We start from the raw sequence: 13,074 nt of genomic DNA on the forward strand, positions 1-13,074 counted from the left end.
TAGATCTAATACAATAACATACTTTTATATTGATCCCCGAAAACGGCATCATTTTGGTAGAAGGATAAATAGGTCGTTGGAAAATCACCCTAAGCCAAATTTAATGTTTGGCCAAACAATATAATAATCCAAACAAAAAGAAAATCAACTTCGATCTCTAGCTTGGAAAAAGTGAGGAAATAAGAAAAACTTCCAAATTTCAAAAAAACAGTCAGCGATAATAACAGCAAATAGCGGCAGCAGCTAGCTAGCAGAACGACAGCAGCTATAACAGACCAGCACACAACATTATGTGACAGCAAACATCAATAGCAGAAAGTAGTGGCAGCAAACGACAGTAGCTATGGCAGCAAACAGCAGTGGCAGGGGGCAGCAACAGACAGCATTAGCAGCAAAAAAATAGCAGTAACAACATCAAAACAGCAGTAGCAGCAGCAAAACAACAGTAATAGTAAGTGCTTCTTGTAGCATCATCACTTGTATCCCAATTCTTCATCTTGATCCATTTGATTCCATAAGGTGAAAGCATCATATATAAAACATCTAGAGCAAAAATATAATAACGCAATAATAAGAGTCAATGCTTTTTCGTTTGTTTCAAGCCCTTCATCGACTCTTTCATTTCATAAGCCATGGATATAACCCCCAAATCCTTCATTGTGCTTCTATTTTGTTCTATCCTTGCTTGTCTAAGTTTTTCATATTCTGCCATCTAGATCTTGCTTCCTACAAAGAACACACAAGACAGTCAGTTGACGGACATTATTGATGACAAATAGATTTTCAGAGTATCAGACCCCTAGCAGATTATTAGTCTGATGTTCAGAGTTTACATTGCTAATTCCACCTTCCTGATTTACCTCAAAAGAGAGTGGCCAGAACAAAACTATGTCCAATTTTCACTGTTGGCAGATTATAAAAGTGGCCAGAAAAAACTATAGTTTTCATTCACCATTGAGGAACAATGCATACAAACTTGCATTACATCCATGAGGGGCTGTAACTAGTCAAATAGGCACATTTTTACATCAAAATTTGCAAAATAGATATAGAAACAAAATTATCATGGTAGATTATATGATACACATTTTTTGTATTTCTTCATCTCAAAATATGATGAAAATAAGAGCCATACAGCCTTTACATATTCTATGAACGCATAAATTCTTATCAGTAAATCATTTGGGAGAGTCAATATAAGTCTGATTCCTACAACCATTAGGGCATGCTAATTTAGCTATTTTCAAATAACTAACAACTTCAAACATTATCCCATTTAATAGATGAATTAGTGTTTGATTATTTGTGTAAGCAATTTTCAACCTGATTGGTCCTGTGTTACTGTCAAGGGTTGTTCGATTCCTTTGTAAATATGACAAAATGGAAATGATCAAGTGAGAGTAATCATTGTATTATTCATGGGTTGAATTATTAATAACTAGAATTGATATTTGCTTAATTGATACACCATGTTAACATGTTTTAACGCTAATGGAAACATACCTACTAGGGAAAGTTCATATATGACTAGCTCACAGATATTGCAGGCATTAAGTTCAAATTCAAGGTTTTCTCCCTACATGGATCAGATGCATGCATTTAAGTCACAAATCTATGCATTGACTTTGTTCTGTAGAATTATGCATGCATGTCATAGGACCTCTACTGGTCACTTTCACTGATTAGAATACGGGTTTAAGAGCTTATTACCTTTGTTAGGCAGACAAGATCTCACCTGACTACAGATTCGAGCACCTGAGCAACTGAGCACCACAAAAAGAGTACCTGAGCACTTGACTTCACATAAGAGCTAGGACATGCAGAATTCAGACTGTTAGCAAGATTAATTTACCTCAGACTATTAGCAAGATTGATAGTCTCCCTATAGAAGCTTACTAATACTCAATAATTTGATACTAAGACATCCCAAACTACGCTTGAAGCTTATTAATCAATAACTATATACTAAAAGACACACCAGCAATGACACATGTCAATTTCTGGTGTGTCCTTAGTATTTTTAAAAAAATATATTTAATAGAAAATTTATTTAAGGAAATTATTTGTAAAATTTAATTACTATATAAATAAAATGATATTTACCTTTTTTCTATATTTACATTAAATTAACTAATTAATATGGAAAATAGAATAGCAAAATATAATCTTTGTAAATATTTTTTAAAAAATACAATCTTCTACTATAAGTTTTTATGTGGCAAACATAATATTCGTTTCAAGGATACGATTGAGATAGACAAAATTTAATGACTAAAAACGAGATATTACAATATATGACAACTAATAATACGTACATATTTTTTTTGTCAATAATCGTGCATGGCACGGGACCTAACCTAGTACTCAATTAATAGTCTGCCTATAGAAGCTTATTAATAGTCTTCCTATAAAGCTGAGTCTGAGGTAAATTAATCTTGCTAATACTCAATTATTTGATACTAAGACATCCCAAACTACGCTTGAAGTAGCAAGTATTTGTCTGCCTATAAAAGCTTACTGATTGCTTCTTTTTATTTTCAATTATATCAGGTGGGGTCATGGCTTTGAGTTCAATTTTTATGGTCTGTAATTCTCTTCTATTGCAGCTCCATGATTCCGACAAAGAGAAGAAAGAACCTGCCTCAGGACTTTTGAAGCAATTCTGAAATTATTCATCGGGATTTCCTTATTCATTTATAGAGAAGATACCTTGACTCAAAAACGCACCATGCTCGGCTGATAGGTGTCTTCTACGACAGGGTCATTATTTTGGCATTACACAGCTGCATTTGAAGAGATTATATTTCTAGCTTAAGAACTATCACATTTCTGGCTGAAGAACTATCACACTAAACAGGGAAGAATATCGCACTCTAATGATTAAACAAATAAACAGCATAAACAACATCATATTTATCAAAGATCCTAAACCACTGAGAAGCTATGATTAAAGCAAACAACAACATAGAGTTGTACGTAAGCTCGTAACTAAAGGATCTTAACTGCAAAGCTCGTAACTCCACTGTTAACATCAGTGAAACTAAAGGATAACTCGATATTTAATTTGAGCTGTGTTTTTAACTCTTAAGTCCCCGGTTAGATTAATTTTGCATGACAACAAGTACAAACACATAATACTGAAGTGAATAAAATCAGACCCAAAAAACAGAAACAGAATTCAACCAGTTCACAATTTCTGTCTTTCAAGAGGAAGGAATTCTCTCCCAAAACTTCTACTTACAACTTTTCTGAATGATCTTACTACCCTTCCCTCCCTTCTATTTGTTACAAAATTCACTTATAACAAACTAATAGTGATAACAAAAATAACAAACTCCCCCAAATTACTTGATTATTCTTCCTCTAACAAATCCAGTAACAGAACTCCACATCATCTAACATGTTGCATCAAATTGCTGCTGGTTTGGGATTTATCTCAATTAATTAGAACACTTTTATTCAGGGAAGAACATATTAATAAAATTAACATTTTCGATTAATAATTTTAAAGATTAAATCTAAACAGCAATAGCCAAAGGTAAAAATAACTAAAAACAATTGAGACTGCAAATTAGTAAATATTCCATCATCTATTTCAGATAATTATCAAATTGAAAATTACATGGAAACACAAATTTTATAATTGAAATCAGAAAAATTTATCCAAATAAAATAGAAAATTTTTCCTCTTGGAGTCTGAAATCTACAGCAACAGTAATCACATGCATATTTCCAACACCTAGGGCAGTAAAACTTAAGTTTACAGGCAATAGTTCAATAGAAATTCAATATAAGCAATAGTTTATTATAATAATCGAGTTTAATAGAACACTAAATTGAATATACTTAAAACTAAATTAAGAATAAACCCTAGATTGCGAAATTGAGATTTGATAATTGCATAGAGAATCAACTTTTACCCGAGAGAATTCACCTCAATTGATATCATAATTCGGCTCAATTGATTTCAGATGAGGTCGCCTCAGAGGAGAACATGGAGTGCGCTTCATTGGGAAAGAGAGGAAGACGAGGAGTTGTACGTGTTGGAGGCCGAGGTCTACGGTGGATGAGGGCTCTGGTGGAGGAGAGCTATGGTGGAGCACCGGTGAGGAGGCGGTTGCGGTGGAGGGGGCTGTGGTGGAGAATGCAGTGCGAAGAGAGACTGAAATAATGAAATGCGAGTGAGTTAGAAATAATCGAAATGCCAATAATAAGTTTAAGGAGCTAATGAAAAAAGGGCATTTCTTTTTCTTAAAAAAAAAATTAAAATAATACCTTCAGTTAGTGAGCATACTTATGTATCAAAGTGTTACAATAGTGTTACTTAATATCAAAGTGTTACAATAAAGTATTACTTTATATTAAAGTGTTACAATCAAGTGTTACCTAATGTTAAAGTGTTACAATAGTGTTACCTATAACTTAGTACAATCTCTACCTTTCAAAGTGATACCATGTGATGTTACCTTAGGCCATTTTTGTACTAGTGGTGTCAGGAGGTTTCGCCGGGAATTTGAGATCGGAAATACAAAGCAAAATCCGTAAACGAAAAGTGGCGGAAGTAGAAGTGTGAGGTAAGACGGGCGGAAGGAAGAGAGGAGGAGATGGAGGTGAGAGAAAGAAATTATTTTTGAAGGGAATGAGAGTGAACAACGACGGATTAGAGTTCTAGGTTTTGCTCAGTTAGGTTTTTTTTTTTTTTTTTTTTTAGCATTCTTTTTAATTATGTTAAAAGAAAATAGAGTTATAGAGTTGTTAACCAAAACATGTGCTCTATATTGCAAAGTCACTTTTTTTTTAAATTAATATAGTCTTAAATTATATAGAACGGTCAAGTAGGGAGGCGATCTATAAGTTCAACTTACAAAACGCTCATGTTACTTAGGCGTTCTGTAATATTCTAGAGATTGCCTATCCAACTTGACTGTTGTGTATTGTGTGTTGCTTATTCCCATTTTTGTGGTAGTGATAATTCCCAGCAACATAGATTTTGAGCCACCCAACTATTTTTCATTGCGCTATGTAGTCATTCATTTTTCCATTATGCAGCCCAACCGCTGGGAATGGAAGGAATTTAAACCAAACAAATGAACAATCTCCCAAAGCATCATAATGTGCAGTGTATGAATGAAACAACAGAAATTGTTCGTCCTCTTGCTAATTATCCTCCTAACTTATGGGGCGATCACTTCCTTAACTATGCTCCCCCAAACGAGGTTTTTATTTATTCTTCTTATTATTAGTTTTGGTTTATATTTATTCTTATTCTTTTATTAGGTTTTTTTTAAAATATTTTTTTTGATAAAATTATTATTTTTATTCCTTATTATTAATGTTAATTAGTGTGTTACTACTCGTTTTGTTGTTACTAAGGACTAACCGTAATTTGTTTTAGTTTGTTACATTGTTTTTCTCTTGTTTACATATCTATGAAGAGTTATTACACTCTCACCAATTGATTTGTTACCAAATCTCAGCTCTTTTAGCCTTGTAAATGTACTAAACTCTCCAAGCCTCATTGATAGATATCTCAAAACTCTGTAAACCAACAAAATTCATACAAGTAATTATACCATCTATAATCTTAAATATACTAAAGTAACAACCGTTGATGTGCTTTCCTCCAAAACTATACACGTGTCAACTTATTATAAAACATTTTCCCGCCCAAAAGTTTATTGCATGTTACCAAAAAAACAAAATTATAACGTGATAACTTTTACATACATTTTACATAATTAAAAAAGTAATTTAAATTAACAACACTAAACTACTATGTCCTATAAAAGTGGGATATGAAGGATATAGTTGTACGTTTTTCTACTTATCCTTTCATAATGCATCATTTATATTATCCATGTTATACTTACTGTACTTATTGTTATATTATCATTGTTATTCAGTCTTACTAAGAATATTACTCTTTATATTACTCTTTTCGATTTATATTCTTCTTCCTACTTTTGAATTTTTTTTTTTGTGAGACAAATTGCCCAAGTGAAAAAGAACAATATAAAGCGGCTAAAGTATCAATTACTTGGGACAATCAATTTGAATTCAATAAAACAAACAAAATTAGCAATTATATTTATTTACAGCGTGCATCGCACGGGAGATAAGCTAGTCTATAAATCTATAAATATAAATAAAGTAACAACCGCTGACATCATCCCCTATTTAAATTGTACGTACAAATGTCAAGTTGTGGTAAAAAAAATTCCCTCCTAATAGATCAATTGCTGACATCATATTCTTATTTCTAACTTATTTTTTTAACCTTCTTAAATTTTTCCTAAAATTATTAAATTATATATTCGGAATTTATTTTTTTTAAAACAATTATTATATTATGTTATTTCTATTTTTTTTTTTACATTATTATGGATTTATAAAAAACTATTTGGCTTCCAAATATAATTACTCCCAGTTTAAGAGTACTCTTTATTGTATAATTTGGTTAAATTTTTACTATCTTCAAAATTATTTAAATCTAAATACCATTTCAATTAATGATTATGTTTCGATTTTTTTTTCTCATATGAGGTAGATTTATAAAATATATTTATTTCAAAGAAATTTTTTATGTCGTGCATCGCACGGGGCTAATTTAGTTTATAACTATATATCACCGTGCATGGTACGGGATCTAACCTAGTTAATGCTAAAATAGCAATCGCTAACATCATCAATCCTACCTAAACGATGTAAATCGCTGGTAGAATCGTTATGTTGTAGAATTGCTCATAGAATCGGTAGAATCGGTTAGAATAAGTGGAATCGGTACCAATTCTACGATTCTATACCGATTCTACTCCTGCAAAAAACCTGATTTTTGGAAACCCATAACTTTTTATTTCGAAGTCGGAATTAGGCTTATAATATATCATCGGAAAGCTCTTGAAGTCTACTTTCTGATAAGATTGGTATCGTACCTATATCATTTATATATTTTATGTTATAGAGTAAAGAGTGTAAGGGTGTCATAGTTGAACCTAACTTTAGTCAATGACTTACATATTATTCAATCTAAATCATAATAAAGCTTATGAAACATCAATTTAAATAGCTTTTAAGATTATATCCAACCATTTAAATTTTATGGGCATAAGAATGTATTCATGAGTCTCATGCACTCAACTTTGGGCATATAAAAAACACTTTTATAACATGAGTTTGTTGTAGTTGTCATTCTTTAGCTATCTCGTTAAATGAACTAACTTGACACTTAGTTTTCTATCTTTATTGGATTTTTTTTATTATGCATGGGTCTAGGGAAAATAACTTTACGAGTCAACAACATTATTTTTTTCATAATTTAACAACAACTGTCGTGTACTCTCATGGTTAAGAATGTGTACCAATACTCCGACTTTATAGTTTATAGTGTATTGTTTGAGTTATGCGCGTGCGAAATTACTTTAAAAACTATTTTATGTTTGTATGTCAATATTATGTTATTAACAATATATATTATTATCATTCTCAGTGCTATAAAATTATGTATGTAGTCATTTATTACATTTTGAAGCCCAATTTTACATTTTGGTAGAATCGTACGATTCTACGATTCGATTTTACCGATTCGATTCTACCCCACTCACCGATTCAAAGTAGAATCCCGATTCTAATAACTTTGATCCTAGCATAAAATTAGACATATATCAGGATGTCATTAAAAATATTCCCTCCAAACCTACGACTGATGTCATCATTTTATAGTTTTTATTTTTTCCCCTTAAAATTCTGGTTAGGTTCATTATAACTCTATATATATTACTCCATTCGTTTTTAATTACTTGTTTCAATCTGCATTTCTGACTGTTTTTAATTACTTGTTTAATTTCCTTATTTGAAAACCTTTTATCGTATTTAATTAATTTTTTCAATTAGTGGATCCAACATAAATAATATTTTACTTTATTAATTTCATGTATTCTCTCTCCTCTGATTCTCTCAACTATTTTTGCATTTTACAATTTTTTATTCTTCCACCAACCCCACTACCTCCATATTTTATTAATTCTCCATTTTTTTCCTAAACCTCTGCATGGAGAAATGGAGCAAATGATGTAGTATCAATTTCTGACAAATTAAACAATATAATTTTCTCTAATAATAATAATAATAATAATAATAATAATAATAATAATAATAATTTTTCCCCTTATTTATCCATTTCATCCTTTAATTTTTCTGTTAGGTCTAAATATTTTTAATATTTGATTTACTGGGGGATTTTTTTGTTTTTGATTTTGATATCAAAAAATTAAAAAAAATAAATTATTTGTTCAAATCGTGCGTCACACGAGACTAATCTAGTATCACTAATAAATAAAGCCAGACGAAGAAGCGAGGTCACGAGACAGCGACACTTGGCGTTACAATTTTTTGTCAAGTGTCGCGCTACGTAAGCAACAAATAGGTATTATTGTGACACATATGATGCTAAGCTAGTAAATTTTGGATAGATTTTGTAACATAAAATATTTCAAGTCAGTAATAACATAGATTTCTATTTACAAACAAAACTACAAAAATTAGACTATCATATAAATAAGTGATATGATATTATATGTCTAAATATCCTTCATTGTCAAAGGGATTATATGATCGTAATTAACATTTAAGCCAAAAAAAATTTCCCAAAATTTTTATCAACTATCTGGGCATTGCCCGTGTACAAAACTAGTCACTAATAAATAAAGACGAGTCCTGCAGCCAGACCACGAGACATCCACACTTGGCATTCCAAATTTTTTCCAAGTGTCACAAGGAGACAAGTAAGCATTAATATTTAATATAATATATGTATATGATGCTACATAAGAAAAATTTGGATAAATTTATTTGGATTAATTAAATAAAATTAATTTTAGGATAAGATGTTTTTGTAAAGCAGAGTTTTATTTTCGATAAAACTTCCCATATTTCATATGGATAAAATAATATGTAAATTTATATATCATATCATTAATAAATATAGTCGAGTATCGTAGCCAGACCACGAGATATCGACACTTGACATTCTAACTTTTTGCCAAGTGTCATACTACACAAGCCACAAATAAGCATTAATATAATATGTATGATGCTACAGTGAAATTCGAATAAAATTATTTAGTATGACAAAAAAAAAAGTAATTTTAGGATAATATGTTTTTTTAGAGATTTAATTTTTAAAACACTTCTATATTTCATATGTATAAAAACAAAATAATCTTTAAATGAATATCTTTATAAATGTTCAATTATTACATCATAAAATTCTTTTTAAAATGTTTTTCAAAACAAGATTCATCTATGGTATACGCTAGTTGATTAAAATAAGATATTGATACTCGACGTTCCAAAATTTCACCACGTGTCACGCCATATAGACAACAAATAAGCACTAGTATGATTCTAATATAAGTTAGCGAAATTCAAATAGGTTTTTTAAAATCAAAAGTTATTTAAGAGTTTTATTTTCGATAAAATTTTAATATCTATAAGGCCCCGTTCTTTAGAGCTGCTCTGCTCTACTCTACTCAAATAAAATCTGCTCTGCTCAAAAGAAATCTGCTCTGCTCTGCTCGGCTCGGCTTGGCTCGGCTCTGCTCTGCTTAATTTTCAAATAATAATTAATAATAACAACAATAATAATTAATATTCAATAATAATAATTAATATTTTATTGATGATAATAATTTATTATTTTGGATAATTATAATAATTATTAATAATTAATAATAGTTTTAATAATTAATAATAATAATTTTAATAATAAATAATAATAATTAATAATAATAATAATTTTAATAATTATTAATGATTATAATAATAATAATAATAATTATTATTATTATTATCATTAATAATTTTTAAAATTATTATTATTATTAATTATTAATTATTATTATTATTAATTAATAATAATAATAATAATAAATTTAATAATTAATAATAATAATTATTAATTATAATAAAAATTAATAATAATAATAATAACAACAACAACATTAATAATAATAAAATTAATAATAGCATTAATAATAATGTTGAAATCTGCTCTGCTCGGCTCTGCTCTGTTCGGCAATCCTGAAATCTGCTCTGCTCTGCTATGTTGAAATTTAATCTGCTCTGCTCTGCCCAAAAGCTCAAAAGAACAGGGTCTAAATATACTAAAGTAACAACTGCTGATGTCAGCTTTCCTCCATTACTATACACGTGTCAACTTATTATAAAACATTTTCCCGCCCAAAAGTTTATTGCATGTTACAAAAAACAAAAATAAATAAAAATCATAACGTGATAATTTACATACATTTTACATAATTAAATAAGTAATTTAAATTAATAACACTAAACTACTATCTCCTATAAAAGTGGGATATGAAGGATATAGTTGTACGTTTTTCTACTTATCCTTTTATACTACATCATTTATATTGTCCATGTTATACTTATTGTACTTATCTCAATTAACTAATACTCCTATTTCCATGTTTTATTATGATTGTCATTCAGGCTTACTAAGAATATTACTCTTTTCAATTTATATTCTTCTTCCTACTTTTGAATTTTTTTTTTGAGATAAATTGCCCAAGTGAAAAAGAACAATATAAAGCGCTGAAGTATTAATTACTTCGGACAATCAATTTGAATTCAATAAAACAAACAAAATTAGCAAATTTTATTTATCTAAACCGTGCATCGCACGGGAGATAAGCTAATTTAAAATATGCGAAGTATAAAATAAATTATCACTTTTAGTAAAAAAAAAAAAAAAAAAAAAAAACCCTTATAAATCTGTTATTTTTACAACTACTAATGGTGATATGTTTTCATATTTTACTAATAAATTGTTAAGTGATCATTTATTCATGAGTATATTGATGAATTAGTATAGATATTACCTTGTTAACATCGAGGATAATTATGCATCTGCAGATGTAATTTTACAGATGTAATTATTAGCTGATCATTAATTCGTAGATAGCATATTGAAATTTTTTTGAGATGATTATACTAATTTAGCTATAAAATTTACACTGTTGTTTTCACAAACAGAGTGTGTTTTTATAATATTAATTGCTTTTATTCTTGCCTAAACTAATGGTATCCTACCACAAAATATCCTAAATTAAAAAGGATAATGTGATGTCTCTAATTATTAATAAAAATCCTACTCATGAGTAGATTGATGAATTAATTAATATCGATATTATATTATTAACATCGACGATAATTATGCATTAGTAGGATATGCATGCATGATGTCAAAGATTCGAATAGATTTTTAGGGGAGTATAATTTTTACTTATTGATAAGGAAAATTTGTCAATTGCAGCCATATAAAAAGAAAATTGCAAATTGCAGCCCAAACGTTCTTATAAATGTAATTTGCAACCTTATTCAACTTTTTCATCGGTTTGCGTGTCAAAAAATTTTCAGTTAAGGTTTTAGGGGACATGTTAGGTTTTAAGGGATCGAATTTAGCTTTTGAATAAGCAAAAAAAAACGTAAGTGCCTCATTTTGCGTTGTAAAAATATATCGATTTGTGGAAAACTATTTTTTGCTTTAAAAACTATTTTACGTTAATTTTATGCTAATTTTTTTTGAAACCGAACGGTGTATTAATTAAGGGACAAACACTACTAAAATTCGGCTAAATTGCGACCGTATTTCTACAACCGTCTGAAAAACGGTCGCAAATTATGAAATTTGCGACCGTTTTTTATGCGGTCGCAATATTACGACTGCTTTGACAACGGTCGCAAATTTGCGACCGTTTTTAAGCCTTTTAGACGGTCGCTAGGATGTTTGAACAATTAAAAATAATTCTAAATTAAATTAAATCGTTTGCGACCGTCAACGACGGTCGTAAATGTCATAATCTGCGACCGTCAAAGAGACGGTCGTAAATGTCATAATCTGCGACCGTCAAAGACGGTCGTAAATGTCATAATCTACGACCGTCAAATAGACGGTCGTAAATGTCATAATCTGCGACCGTCAAAGAGACGGTCGTAAATGTCAGAATCTGCGACCGCCTCTAAAACGGTCGCAGATTTCTAATTTTGCGACCGTTTTAGCGGTCGTAATTGTTTTTTTTTTTTAAAAAAAAAAATAGGGTATAAAAGAGATTGAAACTCACCCTAACCCTAATATTTTCACAGCCGCTACTCCTTCATTTTCGTATCTCCTCTCTTTCCTTCTCACGTTCCTCCTCTCTCTAATTCTCTTTCTCTTTCTCTAAATTTCCTCCCGTACTCTTTCCTCTTCTCCTTCTCGTTCTCTTTCCTCACCTTCCTCCATCTCGTACTCTTCTCCTTCTCCTTCTCGTTCTCTAATGAATTGTGGTGTTGTATTTTCGTCAAAGTTTGGTATTAATGGTCAAATTCGACCATAAAAATTCCAGATCTGGAGTTTTTATGGTCGAATTTGACCATATAAACCTAAAGAGGAAGAAGTTTTGTGAAAGGTATGTATTTCTTCTCTGAATTTTTATTATATTTTTGTTGTTTTATTTTGTTCTCTAATTTCCATGATTGTTCAATTTTTTTCCGATTTTTTATTGTGTTTTTGTTTGAGTTTTGGTTCGATTTTTGTGTGTTTTTGTTTGAGTTTTGGTTCGAATTTTTGTTGATTTTGTTCAAATAGTGGTTCGATTTTTGTCGAAATTGTGTGATTGTTCGAATTTTTGTGGGTTTTTTTGAGTTGAATTTTTGTTCAAATTTTGCTTAGTGTTTGTGGGTTTGATTTGTGTTCGTATTTTTTGCTGATTTTTATTTAATTTTTGTGCATTTTATTTCGATTTTTTGTTTGATTTTTGTAAATTTTTTCGAAATTATATGGGTTGTTTTTGTTGGTTTAATTGGATGTTTTTGTTGGTTCAATTTCTGGGTTGATTTTTTTGATAAATTTATGTTTTTTTGGGTTAATGGTGGGTGGGTGGTGGTGGGTATTGATGGTTGAAGGTGGGCGAAGGTGGTGGTGGGTAGAGGGCGGCGGATAGTGGTTGTTTAGGGTGGGCAGTGGTGGTGGCTTGGGTAGGTGGGATCTAGTTTCGGTGGATCTGGGTCAAGGGTGAG

This window comes from Chenopodium album, chromosome 4 (genome assembly GCF_948465745.1).
Source record: "Chenopodium album chromosome 4, dcCheAlbu1.1, whole genome shotgun sequence".
Lineage (NCBI taxonomy): Eukaryota > Viridiplantae > Streptophyta > Magnoliopsida > Caryophyllales > Amaranthaceae > Chenopodium > Chenopodium album.